Source organism: Takifugu rubripes, unplaced genomic scaffold, assembly GCF_901000725.2.
Source record: "Takifugu rubripes unplaced genomic scaffold, fTakRub1.2, whole genome shotgun sequence".
Taxonomy (NCBI): Eukaryota; Metazoa; Chordata; class Actinopteri; order Tetraodontiformes; family Tetraodontidae; genus Takifugu; species Takifugu rubripes.
This window is the reverse complement of record NW_021821667.1, coordinates 61205-79828: the sequence shown is the minus strand read 5'-3', so window position 1 is coordinate 79828 and position 18624 is coordinate 61205. Positions and strand designations below refer to the sequence as shown.

Below are 18624 nucleotides of genomic sequence, written 5' to 3'. Positions count from 1 at the left end.
TCAGGCGACGTCGTCCCTCATCTGAGGTGTTGTACTGCTGCAGGTTCAGCTCATCCAGAACCTTCTCTGACATCTGCAGCAGGTAGGCCCAGAGAGCGAAACGTGGATCACTGACAGTTCCCTCTCTGATTTCTTCCCTGACTTCAGGAACTCTTGGATCTCCTGATGGACTGACTGATCCTTCATCTCCATCAGACAGTGGAAGATGTTGATGCTTCTGTCTGGGGAGAATTCATCACTGTTCAGCTCCTTCAGGTTGTTGAGGACCTTCTGGATGGTTTCTGGGTGGCTGTTCCTCTGATCCAAACAGTCCACCCAAGATCCTCTGATGGACTCCAGAGAGGAGACCATGAAGGAAGCGAACAAACAAGTCCAGGTGGCCATTTTCACTTGTTGAGAGATTTCATTAGTGCTCTCCCGAGGAAGTTCCATTCAAGAGATTTGGCTGGATCGTAACTTTGTAAAACAACCCAGCAAACCCGGAAAAAGCGGGATTGGTTGAGAATATTTTAGGAACTGACTTATAACCCACTGTTGTCTTTCCTGGCTTTGCATTGTGTTGTAACAGTGTGGAACATGTATGACGGCAGCCAGACAACTTCCTGACTGCTCAGCATCGAACAAAGCAGTAGGACTGATTTTCCTGGAAGCATTCACACTCTCTCTCTGAAGAATCTTCTGTACAATCTCTGAGTACACCGACACCTTCGGAGACGTCCAGTCCACATCGCTCCAGGTATTCTGAGTAGAACATGATGTTTTCCTTTCTCCAGATGTTCAAACGCCAGCCGACCCAACTTCAGAAGGAGTTCTTTATCAGCCTTAGTCAGTTTCCCTGGTCTCTGCTTTCCTCCATACTTCTGCTTCTTCCTCCTTATCTGAACCCTCAGGAAGTGTGAGTAGAGGTCAGTCAGGGTTTGGGGCAGCTCTCCTCTCTGGTCTCTGGTCATCATGTCCTCCAGAACTATAGCAGTGATCCAGCAGAAAACTGGGATCAGACACATGATGTGGAGGCTCCTGGAGGCCTTGATGTGTGAGATGATTCTCTTGGACAGATCTTCATCACTGACCTCCCTCCTGAAGTACTCCTCCTTCTGGGAGTCAGTGAAGCCTCGTACTTCTGTGATCCTGTCAACACACGAGGGAGGAATCTGATAGGCTGCTGCAGGTCTGGATGTGATCCAGATGAGAGCTGAGGGAAGCAGGTTCCCCTGGATGAGGTTCACCAGGAGCACCTCAACTGACGATACTTGTGTGACATCAGAGATGACCCGATGCTTGTTGAAATCCAGTGAAATCTGCTTTTCATCCAGGCCATCAAAGATGAACAGAAGTTTCCAGACAGTCTTCTGCTCTGATCTTCTGTAATGTTGGATAGAAAAACATGAAGCAGTGAGAGAAGACTGTGCTGCTCATCTCTGATCAAGTTCAGCTCCCTGCATGAGAGCGGAAGCACCAGACTGATTGTCTTGGTTCTCCAAACCTTCTGCCCAGTCCAGACTGAACTTCTGCACTGAGAAGGTTTTTCCAACGCCGGCGACACCGTTGGTCAGAACCACTCTGATGTGTCTCTGTTGCTCAGATAAGACTTTGAAGATGTCCTGGCACTTGATTGGAGTGTCCTGGATGTTCTTCTTGGAGGTTCTCTCAAGCTGTCTCACCTCATGTTGTGTGTCCACCTCCTCACTTTGTCCCTCAGTGATGTAGAGCTCAGTGTAGATCTTGTTCAGCAGGGTTCCACTTCCTGCTTCATTAGTTCCTTCAGTCACATGTTCACATCTTCTCTTCAGACTCATCTTATGACCTTCTATCACCGCCTGCAGATCACTTCCTGAACATAAGTAAACCAATGATTCCATCTATAATAATCATCAACACAACTACAAATTCATGACATCACAAATTAAATCTCATATTGAACAGTTTTACTTTGTTTGGGCTTCATTTTCAGCATCTCCAGATCTGCTTCCAGATTGTGAACAAGAGGACTCTCCTGGTGGAGCTGACTGGTCCCAGTTTGATAGGATGTGCTCCCCCATCTCACTATGAAACACATCTCTATTAGTCCTTTGATTTATAGGATGAAAGAACCTGATCAAGACTCAATATTGTTCCAGCATTTATGTCTGAATTCATCTTTCAGTTTTAAACATGATTCTTGTTTCTAATCAACAATATTCACATTAAGTCTGTAACTATATGACTGTCTGAGGTTTTAAGTGTTAAACATCTCCAATAATAAACTCACAACCTGCTGCTGTTAATGTGACTAACAGCTGGCACACAAACACATCATCACGCTTAAGTTTTCTTACATTTGGTCTGAACTTCTGAAGTTTATCACTCTTTCTTTGGAGTGGTCACTCTTCAGGGACACACAGCTGGGCACTGTGGACTCTGCTCTGTCCTCGTCCATCCTGAGGAAACATCAGAAATAGTGATGAGACTGTGATGAAGGTAAATAATCTGTAGAGGTTGTAGTTAAATAATCCCAATTCACTGCATTTTTATCAAACAGGAACATTTCTAATCCATTCTGGATAACAACTGAATCAATAAATCAATGATGTCTCTGTATCATTTTCATGTTTTCAGAGTTTAAGCTGCTTTTTTTAACTGTTCCCTGCAGTGAGAAAAGAACTGGCACCTTTTCCAGCCCCTCATCCTGCAGCACTGAATGTGCTCTAAAGTTTTTTCCAGAGCAAACGTCTCTGCACTTGCAGCAACATGTTGTAGTCATGGATCCGTGAGGAGAACCGGATACAGGAAACGCCCCCACTTTGATCCCAAAACCCAACTGGTGGCCAACGGTGGTCCGGCAACGACGGGGACGCTGGTCCATCGGGCCCTCAACACTGGTTTTCCACAGGCCAACATGGTGAAAGGACTGTCTTCAGCTCAGCCACTAAATTATTTGGTGCTACATAAACATACTAGTCAGGACTTTTTAACTTCCCTCCTTTGTTCCCCTCTTCAATTATTTCTATGATCCAAGACCTCGAAGATCACTGCTCTATTTAAAATAGATGAAAGAAATGACACCCACTCCTGCATTTCTTTCACAGTGGTTCCACAACATAGAACAATAAACCACTGTGAGAAAACGTGAACCAAAATCCTGTTGGTGTCCTGTGATCCTGTGTTGATTTAGTTATTTATTTTATTTTTATTTTAGTTATTGTCTTAAATTGGTCCGGCTGAGAGATGCTAACTTGCACACGATTACCGGTAGATGTTGTTTGACAGGTAATACCAAAATATCCAGCTGTAACCTGGACTGTTGAACAGCTCTAATAACTCTAAGAGCTTTTCACCTGTCACAAAAAAGTTTTAAAATGTTGTTAATACCTGTTAAGACTCTCTAACAACGTTAACAGCACAATACTCACTGTACACTCACCTTGTCGCTCTTCCTGCTTCGTCTGAACAGAATACTTTCACTTTTAAAACCTCTTCTGTTAATCAACAGCTTCATGGCGTATATATTACTACCATAAAAGCATTCTGGGAGGGTTTAAAGTTTAAAGTTCTTTTAGGATCAGTAGCAAAGAGCAGAAAAATAAACTAAACTTCACTTAGAAAGACTATTCAACTATAACTAAAAGCCAGACTATAAGAAAGTTAAATAAGACCTCTTCATTTATAATGTATAACGATGTTTTGTGCTAAAATTAAATATGAAGTCTTGTTGAATTTTCTTAAGCCAAGAATTCTTCAGCTCTATGCAGCTCTTCAATAGTAACAAAAATGTTTTCAAATCTTGATTTTATCTCCAAACACAACTGTCAATTCTTTTCAATAATGCTCTTCGTTTCCACTCACCTTGTCGGTCTTCAGTCTTCCTGCTCAGTCTGAACGGAAAACTTTTACCTTTCCTTTTTCCTCTGTTAATGAACAACTTTATGGCTGTTGATTAATATTCCACTACTATAAAGCATTCTGGGAGGGTTCAAGATGAAAAGTTGTTTTGCTATTTTAATGCCCTAAATATGTTTTTGCATTTAAATTAAAACTGACTAACTTAGTTAAATAAATAAATAAGATTTATGATGCTTGACAGATTTTAAAGACTTGTAAAAGCAGCATATTTCTGCAGCCCTGGAGTCCAGGAGGAGCAGCAGAGGTCAGAATGTGTCGGAGCGCGTTTAACTGTTGTCTGCAGTTCCACGCGTGTCCACCGGGTGGGGGTAAAGCACCACATGATATTTCTCCTTTTTGGAACTTCTTTCAGCTGCGTTGAAGGTTCCATCATCGGACACAGACGGAGACAGGTCACGTGACAACAGTCAGCCTTTAGTTCTTTATTACAGGAGGATCTGGTTCATATACAGACACGTATGTGCAAAATACTAAAAACTGTATGAACCCAAAGTACTAAAAAGTCTACATCCACGCACACGCGTGTATTAAGTGTTCATACACACGTGTGCGCGTACGTGCACACTGTATATTCATCTAATAACTGTTAGTTTCTAAAACACCAAAGTAGAGTCACTGAGGCACGGCTTCACCTCCTTTACACCGAGGTTTCCCTGAGCAGGTGTGATGAACTGTTGCAGGAGGAAAAGCATGGAACATGTTAATAACCGGACACAAAAACACTCAGGTTTATTGTCTGACGGCATCAGTGTCTCTGGTTGCATCTGTCTGAGGAGCATTGTGAAACCAGGAGCAGTGTAAATGAGGGGGGGGGGGGGTGGGGGGGGGGGGGGGGGACAGTGAGTGGATGCTGCATTCATCAAACACACAATAGTCAGAAGAGAAGAAGGAAGAACAGAAGCCCCGTGTTCCTCAGTTGTTGGTGTGGAGACGCCTGTTTGGAGGAGCAGGAAGCAGGCTGGACTCTTCCAGCTGGCTTTAATGCCACTTCTCTTCTAGAACCTCCCAGCAGCTTTCTCTCCACCATCTTTTTACGCTGAAGCTTTTTGATCATTTCAGGTCAGATGTTCTTGGACTGAGGTTAAAAATGTTTGTTCTTGTGCTCGGAGCGAACCGATGATCCTCTAAAGTCAGGCATCCTAAAGGTGGATGTTTTCTGAGGCCTGGAGGCTTTAAAGTGGCGCTTTTACCCACTTGTCCTCGTTCTGTTGGAAACTTGATCCAAAAACCTTTTCTGGAGCTTCATGTTTTGCTTTTTTGAAGGAATGAAATGGTTTCATCAGCGCTGCCGGGGGCTGAGCAGGCTTCATAAATCTGAAGCTCTGAGATCCTTTAAAGATCTCCTGGAATCAGCAGATGGGGGTTTGATCAAAAACTGTAAGAATCAGTCAAGCTATCAAATCTTGACTCAGTCCAAGCATGAACCAGTCCATCCAGAGCTGATTATGGCTCAGCCAGGAGGAAAGCACGGCCTGGGGGGGTTCATATGGAGCAGGCACACTCTGGCTCTATTGCTACTGAAAACAGCCCTTCAGCACAGCAGCCTGGAATACAGTTCTGGAGAACACCTGTTCCCAACAGAACCTGTTTAAAACGGGACCAGTAAAGATGCCCGGCGTGACCACGACCACGGGGAGAGGGGGGGGGGGCAGAGACAGGCGGTAACGCCGCTGCCCACCGATTCACCTGGAAACAACAAAACCCCAGCAGCTTGGACCCAATATGGCAGCGTGTTCCTCAGAAACGCTCCTCAAACTCTCCCCACAGCTTCATTGCCAAACAGGATTTGGGTTTTTTGTCCGTGCTAAATGGAAAGTGTTTGTCCTTTGGTGGTCCAACAGGACCAGGATTTGGATGGATGGATGATTTGATGTTATTGAGAATAAAAACAGCTGAAAATGGAAGCGGAGATGTTTCAGAGCACCAGAGCTCAGAAAGAGTTTCTAATCAAACACCGCCTGTTGGGAATGATGAATGGATGCATTTTTATTTAATTTAGACTAATTTAGACTAATTTTAACATCCTTTATGCCAGTTCCATAGAGCGTGCGCACACACACACACACTAGCAAAGATGATATCCAAACAGCCAAATAAATGGGAGTCAAAAGAAATCATTTAAAGCTCATATGTCAGAGTCAAGGTCGAGGGTTTTCTATGGCCCCCGGGATGATATTGATTTATTATTAGAACCGGCCCACAGGCCGCAGATGTTTTACACAGGCCAATACTACATTTCCCACAATGCAACGGTGACAGTCTGAGCGGGAGGTGGCTTCATTTCATTATTTATCAGTAGTCATTAGCATAACAGCAAAAGTTAACTTTCAGATCCCCATAAAATGGCAAAACGGAAGGTGGACACTGAGAACCGGGGGTTCAAACAAGGTGGGAGTGGGAGTACATGTTCACGGAGGCAGCTGGGAAACCTGGGTGTCTTCTGTGTGGAGAAAGGGTGGCGGTAATGAAAGAATATCATCTGAGACGGCATCATGAAGCTAAAACACGCGGACAAAGACAAGAATATGGACATGGAACAAAAGCTACAGGAGGTTGAGGAATTAAAACCAGGCCTCAAATCTGGACAGGCTCTGTTCAGAAAAGCCAAATCTCAAAGCGAGGCTGCTGTCAAGGCCAGTTTGATTCTGGCAGAAGAGATCGCTCAATCAGCCCGGCCATTTCCAGAGGGGGATTTCATCAAACACTGCATGCTTAAAGTTTGTGAGCAAGTTTGCCCAGACAAAAGGCAGCTCTTTTGAAACGGGAGCCTGAGCAGAAACACCATTGTTGTCCCTCAATCTAAAAGAGCAGCTGGAGAAAAAGGGAAAGATTTCATGGCATCTTCCCTGGCTGTGGATGAGAGCAGCGACATTAGAGGGGACTCCAGCCTCAACGTGACAGAGGAGTTTCTGGCGTTACGTCCTGTGCACGGCACAACCACAGGACATGATTTGTATGAAGAGGTGTCAAGATGTGGAAATGAGATGGAGCTGCCTCGGGAAAAACTGGTGGGTTGGACAACAGACGGAGCAGCTGCCATGTGTGGACACAGGAGTGGACTGGTGGCCAAGATACGGGAGAAGATGCAGGAGGAAAACGTTACGGCTGAACTGACAGCTCATCATTGCATCATACACCTGGAATCGTTGTGTGCTGAAGCCCTGAACATGGAACATGGAATGTTCACCATCACGCACGCAGTGAACTTTATCAGAGCCAAAGGTTTAATTCAGCGCCAGTTCAAGGCCTTTCTGAGCCAGTGGCAAACGCAGCGTGGTGATTTGCCCCATCACACTGAGGTGCGATGGCTAAGCCAGGGAAAGGTGCTGCAGAGATGTTTCCAGCTTCCTGAGGAGATCGGATGTTCTTGGACAGCAAAGGGAAAGACACAACTCAACTCCCAGACCAAAGGTTCTTGTGTGAAACGGCTTTTCTGTGGGACATTCCGAGTCATCTGAATGCAATGAAGCTGCAGCTGCAGGGTCGGGTGGTGTCCCCTCTGATATGTACAGTACAGTGAAGGCCTTTAGAACCAAACGCACTCTGTGGGAGGCACAGATGCACAAAGGAAACTTGAGCCACTTTCCCAGCTGCCAGACCCTGAAAGAGAAGCTCTCTACCAGCGTGTTCCCGAGCGCAGTTTGCTGATTAAATGAGTGTTCTCGCCGCTGACTTCCCACGCCGAGTCACTGACTTAAAAGCACCAAAAAGCAGGTTTGAACTGCTCAGCCGTCCGTTTGAGGTTGAGGTGGAAAGCTCAGCACCAAAGCTCCAAATGGATTTGATTGAGCTCCAACGCAGTGATGCCCTGAAGGCAACACATGGGGCAGTGGGTGCTGCGGAGTTTGCCCGTTTCCTCCCCGACACACATCCAGGCTGCTCCAACGTTGCCTGTGTTTGGCAGCACAGACCTGCGGGAACAACTGCTTTCTTTGATGAAGCTGAACAAAACATCACACAGAAGTCGACTTCCTGCTGAACACCTTCACTCAGTTGTGAGGAGTTCCTCAGCTCAGAGCCGGACCCCCAACATTGATGAACTCGTCCAAAAGATGAGACACCACCAAGTATCAGCCTCAAACAAGTGAACATTAAGGTGCAATAACACATTTACAATTATTACTCAGCTCAAGTTTAAAAGTTAAAGGTAAATTTAGCCCACTTTTGATAAATGAGAAAATGTACTGATGGTGCCTTGAATAATACCGCTTCATTCATTTAATGTTCATGTTACGGGGATTTTTATGGAAAGCAAATTTGTCTTTTGTGCCTCTTGAAAATTAAAAATGACTGACAGAGCCATAAGAAACTATTGCTTTATTTATCTGATCATATTGTAAAATATTTGTTAGGTTTTCAGTTGGTTCAATTTGGTTCACTAGACCAGGGGTCACCAACACATTGCTCCCACTACAGACGTTGCTCCCGCTGTGAGCGGCCCGCTACAGACGGGGCTCCTGCTGTCTGTAGGCCTCATGTGCCAGAGTGATGGGCTTTGAGCACGTGATGACTCCTGTGGTGAAGATCATCAACAGCATCCGCTCCAGAGCCAAACAGCTCAGAACATTCAAGGTTCTGTTGGAGGAGCTGCCAACTGAATATGGTGACCTGCTCCTACACACAGAAATCCGGTGGCTCAGCAGGGGACGGATTTTGCTTCCTTTTTTGTCCTTTTTGAGTGAAATAAAAGAGTTCATGCAGTCCAGAGGGGAAGACGCCGTGCTGCTGGATTGATTGATTGATTGATTGATTGATTGATTGAGTACTTTATTGTCCATCAGGGAAAATAGCATCTCCAAAAAAACGTACAGCACTGTACAAAATTACCCACCACCATTACACACCATTAAACCTATTAAAGATAATAAAAATAGAATAAAATAAGAAATAAAATAGAATAAATTAAAAATAGAATATAAATATAAAACTATAAAAATGTTCCAGTTCTCCTGTTGGCCCTCCTCCCCCCCAGTGAGGAGTTGAACAGTCTGATGGCTCGGGGGATGAATGAGTTCCCCAGTCTGTTGGTCCTGAACTTGGGGAGGCGCAGCCTCTGGCTGATCAGGCTTCTCTGGCTGTGGACGACAGTGTGCAGAGGGTGGCGGACATTGTCCATGATGCTCCGCAGCTTGTCGATAGTTCTCCTCTCTGCCACTGTCGCCAGAGGTTTCAGCTTCATCCCCACCACCGAGCTGGCCCGCCTGATCAGCTTCTCCAGCCTGGAGAGGTCCGCTTTTGTCACACTCCCCCCCCAGCACACCACAGCGTAGGACAGGATGCTGGCGACCACAGACTGGTAGAACATCCAGAGGAGTTTCCTGCAGATGTTGAAGGATCTGAGTCTCCTCAGGAAGTACATCCTGCTCTGGGTCTTCCTATACAGCTGCCTCGTGTTGCTTGTCCAGTCCAGCCTGTTGTCCAGCCACAGCCCAAGATATTTGTAGGTCTGCACGCCCTCCACCTCCTCCGTTCCTATCTGAACTGGTCTAGGTCTCGGTCGGTCCCTCCCAAAGTCAATGACCAGTTCTTTAGTTTTGGAGGTGTTGAGCTGCAGGCTGTTGTTGTGGCACCAGGCAACAAAGTCCCTCACCAGGCACCGGTACTCCTCCTCTTCATCGTCTCTGATACAGCCAACGATGGCTGTGTCATCTGCGAACTTCTGGATATGACACATTTCAGAGTTGTAACAGAAGTCCGAGGTGTACAGAGTGAAGAGGATGGGGGACAGCACAGTCCCCTGTGGAGCCCCGATGCTGCTGACCACAGTGTCAGACGTGATGTCCTTCATCCTGATGAACTGCGGCCTGTCGGTGAGGTAGCTGGAGATCCAAGCAACCAGGCAGGGGTCCACTCGCATCTGTAGAAGCTTGTCCTGTAGGACAAGGGGCTGGATCGTGTTGAAGGCACTCGAGAAATCCAAAAAGAGGATTCTCACTGTGCCACTCCCCTTGTCCAGATGCGAGTGGACTCGGTGCAGCAGGTAGATGATGGCGTCCTCTACACCGACCTTGTCCCGGTAGGCGAACTGTAAGGAGTCCTCAGCGTGCTGCACCTGGGGCCTGAGGAGGTTGAGGAAGTGCCGCTCCAGAGTCTTCATCAGATGTGAGGTGAGTGCCACCGGCCGGAAGTCGTTCAGCTCACTCGGTCTGTTCTTCTTGGGGACTGGAATGATGCAGGACGTCTTCCATAAGGTGGGCACTTTCCCCAGCTCCAGGCTGAGGTTGAAGACCCGTTGTAGCGGCTCCCCGAGTTCAGCAGCGCAGGTCTTGAGGAGCCGGGGACAGACTCTATCTGGTCCAGCTGCTTTTCGGGGCCGGAGCTTCCTCAGTTCTCCCCTCACCTGGTCAGCCATGAAGCAGGGAGGATGTGGAGATGGTGAGAGCAGGGGAACGGGGGTGGTGGAGGGTGGAAGGGTGGGGAGGAGGGAGGTCAGTAGAGGGAGGGGAGGTGGAGGAGGGAGGAGGGGAGGTGGGGTTGGGGGAAGGACACTGACTGGACACTGGACCTTGCATTTTTAACGGACATTACTGGGAAACGGAACAGTTTGAACTGGGAGCTGCAAGGCAAAGGTGAGACTGTTGCTGATAGGATCAGTGCTGTAAATGCATTTAAAGCCAAGATGAACATTTTCTCTGTGCATTTACAGACAAAAGGTGCTGCACTTCCCCTCTGTGCAGATGGTGCTGAGAGAAAACGCTTCTGCATGTGAGGCTTTGGACTAAAGCGCAAAATGCACAAATTCTGTCTTAAATCAGTATCAGCCGTCTTGGTTCATTTAAATATATGGAGCAGTGATCCAGGATTAAACGTTGCTGTTGTCCAAGATTACTGACTGATCCATGATGTGTAACAGATTTCTATTATATCGATTAACCTGAATGTTTGCATTGAAATTGGACAGAAATCTGCAGAATGTAAACTGGATAAAAGTTCACTTTCACAGAAACAGTTGCAGTCTCATTATGGGCTGTAACTGTAGGAGCTCCAGCTTATGTCATTAGAATCTACATGATTGAGTTTATTCATGCTTTTAGTGCTCTTTTGACTGAATTTTACCAGGTAAAAATGTACCTTTTCTGCCCCCAATAAAAGAGTTCCTCTGTGTTCTAAGAGTTTAAAGAAATGCATTTAAAAAACAAGACGAGGCCAGATTTCCTCCAAAAGCCTGGTTTGACCAGCAAGTCTGGCTCATTTACAGTTATTGATGAGCTCTTTTTCTGTGATATCTGCCATTTAAGTCCTAAAAAGCTATTTAAGGGTCGTTTTCCTTCCACTTCTCAATCACCGACGTGTCCAACTTCACAGGACCTGCCCAAAGGTTCCCGTTTCTGTCATCCTCGCAAAAACGGACTAAAAGGACGCTTCTCCGGGTCATCCAGCTCACGGTGTCCAGGCAGCTCACTTCCTCTGTCGGGTAGACGATCTTCCCACAGCGGGCGCACTGAGGGTTCATCCTCGGAACCTCCTCCGCGGTCTCCTCCGCTTCTTTAAAACAGATATAGTTGACCTAGACCAGTTCAGCCGAGCGCCACAAGTTCCAGCAAACGTTTGACAACCAGCAGCGACGACAAAATGTCGAGATACAAGTCAGTAGGAGACAGACGGAGCCTCTGTGGACGCACGAAGGAGCCGCGTCCGGGCTGGAGACTCGCTGATGCTGCGCTGACAACCACCGTCAGTGACAAGCTAGCGAGAGTGCGCTCACCAGACCGGAAACTAGCGACAGCAACCGGAAGTAAACAAAGGAGCAGACAACTTTGCGTTCAAGTTTCATTCAAATATGCAAATAAAGAGTCAAATAAAAAATACATTTAAACTTAACAGAAAATATAAAGACTCATCAACTTTATTTATACCCAAAATGTAGTTTCTGTTATTACATAAACTTCCTCATGCAAATATTTACACTGTATATTAAACTATTAGCATTACACAAATGTAATTTAACTTATGCCAAAATGTACATGTAAAAATGTTTTGATCCTCAGTCACATAACACAAAGCAGATAAACACATAAGGAAACACAGTAAAGTTTCAAATTTAAAAAAAATATCAAATCTAAAATATATTCACAAAAATAAGCATAAAAATTAAATTGAGAATCTGTGACTGTGTACTTCGCAATCCCTTTCTTATTCTAAGATTATTCTTTTTCTTATTTTAATTATTCCGTTTTTAGAATAGTTTATGGTTGAAGCCAGAACCTCTGAACGGAGGCAAAGCTTGACATGCGGAAATGGGTGAGCTTCTTAATCACAGAAGAGCAATTTTAAAGTCTTGTTTAATTAAACGATTAGACTATTTCAGACACTTTCAGCCTCAGCTGTATCGTTTATTATTATTATTTATTTTAATTTTTTTTACAAAAAGCATCTTTACTCTTTGGCCCCATCTACTGTCTTTTGTGTGTCTAATTTAATCCAGCACTTGTTTATTCTCACAGTCTGCTGATAAAATCTATTCTTGTTTTCCTAAAGCTGCAGAAAGCAGCAGTGGGCCTGACTTCATGCTGCACCTACAAACCTGAGAATGGAGCCAAGCTTTATTGCTAAACAGGATTTGGGTTTTTTTTGTCCGTGCTAAATGGAAAGTGTTTGTCCTTTGGTGGTCCAACAGGACAACGATTTGGATGGATGGATGATTTGACATTATTGAGAATAAAAACAGCTGAAAATGGAAGCGGAGATGTTTCAGAGCACCAGAGTTCAGAAAGAGTTTCTAATCACACACCGCCTTTATCTTTCAAAATATGGTTTCAACCCCTTTAACATGATCAAATAGTCATAACAATGAACAAGTATCCTATAACATTTAACAGATTGACTAAAGTCAAATGACCTGCGGTTCCCACCGATAGCCGTCATTCTGATGGGTTTTTGCTGGCTGCAGCTGAAATATTCCAATGCTCCATGTCACAGAGACAGTAAATACTAAACCCTAAAGATTCTGAAGGCATTCTGTAAAATAGTAACGTATAATACAGACATTTGAAGAGACAATTAAGAGAATGTTTCCATGCTTCTAAGAGTGGCCGAGGAGCCATTTAGAACTTTATAAAGATGCATTGTGTGATACCAGGAACTAATTTAACTTCAAGGCGAAGCTGCTTCTGCTTTGTCGACCATCGACTGATCTCCTGAAAGTCCACCAGCGCTTTTTAAAAACTGAATTTTTCATCTATGGACGGAGTAGACGGCAGATGTTTCCACAGATGCTCTTCACCAGTGGTCAGTGAGTGATGCAGCAGATGAGCGGGAGTTGACTGGCTTCAACCAGCTACTGACCCAATGTCTCCAGCCCATAGTCTGGATTCTCTACGAGAGCAGACAGCAGCTTCACTCCTGAATCCTGCAGCTGGTTCCCACTGAGGTCCAGTTTTCTGAGATGGGAGGGATTGGACCTCAGCGCCGAGGCCAGAGAGCCACAGCTGATCTCTGATAAGCTGCAGCGCATTAATCTAAATAAAGAAGGGAAACTTTTATAAGGTCATAAGTGAAACCAGTATTCATCTGAAAGGTTAATCAAAGGCATGATCTGTAAATATTTAATTTAGTTACAGGTTAAAAAATGATAGTAATATGTAATTACCACAATTCCAACCTCTCAGGTTTGCACTGTTCCAGAGGAGAATATATATTGTTCTGGCCCTCACTCTTCCCAGGTTCTCCCACCTCTTTCCCTCCCATCTCATCATGGAGATCCATCTCACCTGTGGCTCATCTTTAAAGGTACAACCTGTCTTAGATGACTTCCTGTCTCCGTCACCATCTCCCTCCTCGTTGGCTGGTGTCTACCAGGCACCCTCACCTAGTTTTGTCTAATTTTGGTTACCATCTGTCGGCTTTTTCATTGTCCTTAAATCAATTTATCATGAATAAGTGGTCCCCGTGTGGCCCTCCCTCCTGAAGGAACTGGGCACAACACACACACTCAGAAAGTGTGAGGACCCTCGGATGGAATAATGGACATTTTTGAGAATGGTGTTTACCTCAGAGTTTCCAGTCGGCAGTTTGGAAAGTGGAGAAAACCACAGAGCAGCTTCACTCCTGAATCCTTCAGCCGGTTCCAACTCAGGTCCAGTTCTCTGAGATGGGAGGGATTGGACCTCAGCGCCGAGGCCAGAGAGTCACAGCTGATCTCTGATAAACTGCAGTTAATCAATCTGAAAAATGCAGGATGAGGTTATACGGTGCAGGTCTGCATGTGATCTGCATCAGTACTAAACCTACGTTAGTTCTTAGTTGGGTCAGACCTGAATTCACGATATTACAAGGAATTTTTTTAATGTGGTGCATCACAGCAGTGTTGAGAACAGCCTCACTTCACCATCTTAGCAGCTGGTATATAGGTAGAAAAATGAAGACTGACCTGAGCCTCTCCAGTTTACAGTTTGGACTCTCCAGTCCAGAACAGAGGCGCTTCACTCCTGAATCCTGCAACGCGTTGTGGCTCAGGTCCAGAACCCTCAGATGGGAGAGGTTGGACTTCAGAGCTGAGGCCACAGAATCACAGCTGGTCTCTGATAAACTGCAGTCCTTTAGTCTAAAATAACAATTATTTTGAGAGAAGTCAAATAAAAATCAACATGTACCAGAGCAAAACACAGCTTACAAGCAACAAACCTCTGGTCCTGCACCGGCTTATCTGCCGTATGTTCCTATTTTGGGTTCTTTCAGGGCGGTTGGACAAGATCTACAGCGTATGTAAAGTGTGTGTAGGTCAAAATACCTTCCAAGTTTGTGAGACCACATTTCTCAATAGCACTCAACTCTTGTCAGGAGTTGGGACAAAGCGACCCACTCCTGACAGCTTGTGGGCGATGCTGCAGCGACCCTGCAATCCCTACACTCTCTGGTGAAACCAAATCAAAGGTTTTAGACACTGCTGGATGCTGGAAGGGTGGCTATAGTCTGGACGCATCGTTCCCCTGACTGCACATTTCTCCAACAATGATTGGCAGCTGGTGTCACTTGTTCTCCAGATGAGAGAAGGAAAGAGAGCCCCCCCACAGTGTGTTTGATTGCCCCACTGCAAGCTCAATGCTGCCAGAAAACATTGCAGGAGCATCAATTCCCCTCAGGGCATCAACAAGGAGCTCAGGAAAAGGTGCAGCTGCCACCTACTAGAGACAAGCACACTGAGCTGAGATTCAAAGCCCTCTCCTCCCAAGAGAAGAGCTTGTTTGTTGGAGGCTCTTCTGGGCGATACCTGGTGCCACAGCTCCAGCTCAGCCCGTCTCTGGAGCTGAGGTGGAGCTTAGCAAGTTTCATGGTTCTCCACCACTTCCTCTCGCTGAGGACCTTCTCAGCTGGTGGTTTCTGCTCCACCTTCCAAGTTGAGCAGGTGATACTTCTGCATTCCTGCCACCAGGGTCTCTGCAGAAAGAGTCTTCTCTACTGTTTTATATTAGATTGTATAAAATTAGGATTTTTGGCTGATCTCTTAGATGTTGTTGACTAAGAGCAGGTTTTTCTTTAATAACATAGAGAGATTCGATGAGAAGAGCAAATGTATTATTTTATGAGCTACTTCCACTACTATTATATACACATACTTCCATATTGTCTTAGATTGCAAGCTGCATTTATTGCATCGTTCATAGAAAGTCATATTTGTGAGGAGAAAAACTCCAATAAGGTCATTTTCTTTAATGATCATTACAAAAGAAGGAGGCGATGAACAAACAGATTTATATAAAAATGTGTGAAAACTTATGGATGGAAACCTTTTTAAAATGGTTGCATTGTGTAGAATTGGTGTAGAATCAACTTGTTGACTCTGATTTGGACTCCAATGGAAGTGAGGTGCAACAATTGTGGATGCTGAAAGCTTCAGATCTTCATGAAGGTTTCTGTGGTTGGACTGACCTGCTGCCCCTTTAAGAGGGAGGCAGGTTTGGGCTTCTGGCTGGAATGAAGCCACCTAAGATGAGAATGACTGCAGGCTTTCGGTACCAAGGTTTAACAGGGTGCTCACTTCACACTTGGGCTTTTCTCTTTTTTGGGATGGCTTTTCTCAGTAGAGAAGGGGCATGGCACACTGCAGCAGCTTTCTTTTTGGGGTTTCTAGTTTTCCTTCTGATCTTTAAAAGACAGGAAGAACCATTTTTGATTGGTCTGAATGTTTGGGCGGTTTTGTGTCCAGCCTAAAATAAAACAAGACAAATCTACAACTGATACTTCCTTTCTAGTCATTGATGACCATCCTCACATGGGACAGATTTCCACAACCAATTTAATACTGCAAATCTGTCCTGTGTGGTCTTTTTTCTGAGAACTGTAACACTACGTTTATAACAAAGATCAAACATGGAAACAGTTATTGTCTAACTAGTTACACCTGGGAAAGTACTGGATCATCTCTGACTGACCTGAGAGTCTCCAGCTCACAGAGAGGATCCTGGAGAGCACCACAGAGCAGCTTCACTCCTGGATCCTTCAGCTCGGTCTCAACCAGGTCCAGAACCCTCAGATGGGAGGGACTGGACCTCAGCACCGAGGCCAGAGAGTCACAACTGATCTCTGATAAACTGCAGCGCCACAGCCTGGAAAAGGAATAAATGGGGCAAATAAAAACACATTTCTAAATATGAAAATGAAGAGAAAAGCAGAAAATGTAAAGAAACTTAGAAAAGACCAACAGAGGCCTCCTGACCTGAGCGTCTCCAGTCTGCAGTTTGGATGCATCATTGCAGAAGACAGTAACTTTACTCCGGCATCTGCCAGGTTTTGGTTCCAGCTTAATCTCAGCTCCCGTAGATGTGAAGGGTTTGACGTCATTGCTGAGGCCACAACTTCCCAATGACTCTTTGAAAGAAAACTACCAGGCAGTCTGTTGTGCATGAAACAAAAATAGTGAGTCAAACTTTGGGATTTCTCATCAACTTATCTGAGAATCTACCTCAACACAAATGTAGCTCATTTCCTGGAAAAGCTAAATTCAACACCGTAGAGCAACAGTTTGAACGACCATCAGATATGAAATGCAACTGAATTATTCTCAACATTTGTCTTATTTTAGAACAGCTCATAATTACTCAATATTTAAAATGATTGTAGCAAATGGTTTAAAGAAACGTGCATCTTTTTATCTGTCTATCGGCTCTTTGGATATTTTGCATTTCATCCAATTTGTACGATGGTGCGTCAAGTCTTAATTCAGCGATCCGATCGATGACATCAGAGTCTCTGGTTGCATCGATTGCCCTCAGCTTCTGTTATATCTGCCTGTTTTCCTTCAAATCATTTTCACTGCACCTTTTGTTGCTAGTGATGAAGTTGCCACCTAACGGGTGTGGAAAGGCTCAAACAACTTTGTGGGTCACATAAAGGCTCCAAACGGAACCGCCACAAAGACCTAAAACACCCATTTAAACCAACGAGGCCGGCTGTTTTTACGTTGAACAAATGAAGCAAAATAGTCACGTGTCATTAGTTAAAATGTGTTTTTCTGTCGTTAGAATACGATGTATACAAACAAACAAAAGTTATTTAATGACATGACAGTAATTTCATGATAGTCAGTTAACTTGTGGCTCCTATTATTCCTGCCTTATGTTGGTTTGTCTGGATTGACCTTTGAACTTATATCCAGCCAGTGTTGAACATTTCTGGATGAATTGTTGTTGTTTTTAATTTATGGACGCTGCAATGCAGATAAAGAATTGAAGGAATGACCACTGGAGGGGGTATTGCTACCTGACATGATCCACTCGCTTGATTTAAACGCCGATGTCCGGCCCTAAAAGTCTTTACTTACACGACCTTCCTGCAGTTCCTCACAGCTGGAATCAGGCGACGTCGTCCCTCCTCTGAAGTGTTGTACTGCTGCAGGTTCAGCTCATCCAGAACCTCCTCTGACATCTGCAGCAGGTAGGCCAGAGCTGAACAGTGGATCTCTGACAGTTCCCTCTCTGATATCTCCCCTGACTTCAGAAACTCTTGGATCTCCTGATGGACTGACTGATCCTTCATCTCCATCAGACAGTGGAAGATGTTGATGCTTCTGTCTGGAGAGAATTCATCACTGTTCAGCTCCTTCAGGTTGTTGAGGACCTTCTGGATGGTTTCTGGGTGGCTGTTCCTCTGATCCAGCAGTCCACCCAAGATCCTCTGATTGGACTCCAGAGAGAGACCATGAAGGAAGCGAACAAACAAGTCCAGGTGGCCATTTTCACTTTTGAGAGATTTCATGAGTGCTCTCCCGAGGAAGTCATCAAGAGATGTGGCTGGATCGTAATTTGTAAACAACCCAGCAAACCCGGAAAAGCGGATTGGTTGAGAATATTTTAGGAACTGACTTATAACCACTGTGTCTTTCCTGGTGTAACGGTGGAACATGTAGACGGCAGCCAGAAACTCCTGAACGCTCAGATGAACAAAGCAGTAGACTGATTTCTGGAAGATCACTCTCTCTCTCTTGAAGATCTCTGTACAAACTCCTGAGTACACCGACACCTCGGAGACGTCCAGTCCACATCGCTCCAGGTCTTCTGAGTAGAACATGATGTTTCCTTTCTCCAGATGTTCAAACGCCAGCCGACCCAACTTCAGAATGAGTTCTTTATCAGCCTCAGTCAGTTTCCCTGGTCTCTGCTTTCCTCCATACTTCTGCTTCTTCCTCTTTATCTGAACCCTCAGGAAGTGTGAGTAGAGGTCAGTCAGGGTTTGGGGCAGCTCTCCTCTTTGGTCTCTGGTCATCATGTCCTCCAGAACTATAGCAGTGATCCAGCAGAAAACTGGGAT

At 45.0% G+C, this 18624-nt stretch overlaps 1 long non-coding RNA gene across 1 annotated transcript; it reads right to left on the bottom strand.

The window, feature by feature from the left end:
• Positions 1 to 16368: 16368 nt before the first annotated feature.
• On the bottom strand, positions 16369 to 17684 carry LOC115248755 (uncharacterized). The gene is made up of 3 exons (XR_003887498.1): positions 17639 to 17684; positions 16535 to 16711; positions 16369 to 16424 (listed from the first exon to the last, which is right to left on the bottom strand). It is a non-coding gene; the product is annotated as an uncharacterized lncRNA (long non-coding RNA).
• Between the last annotated feature and the right edge of the window lie 940 nt (positions 17685 to 18624).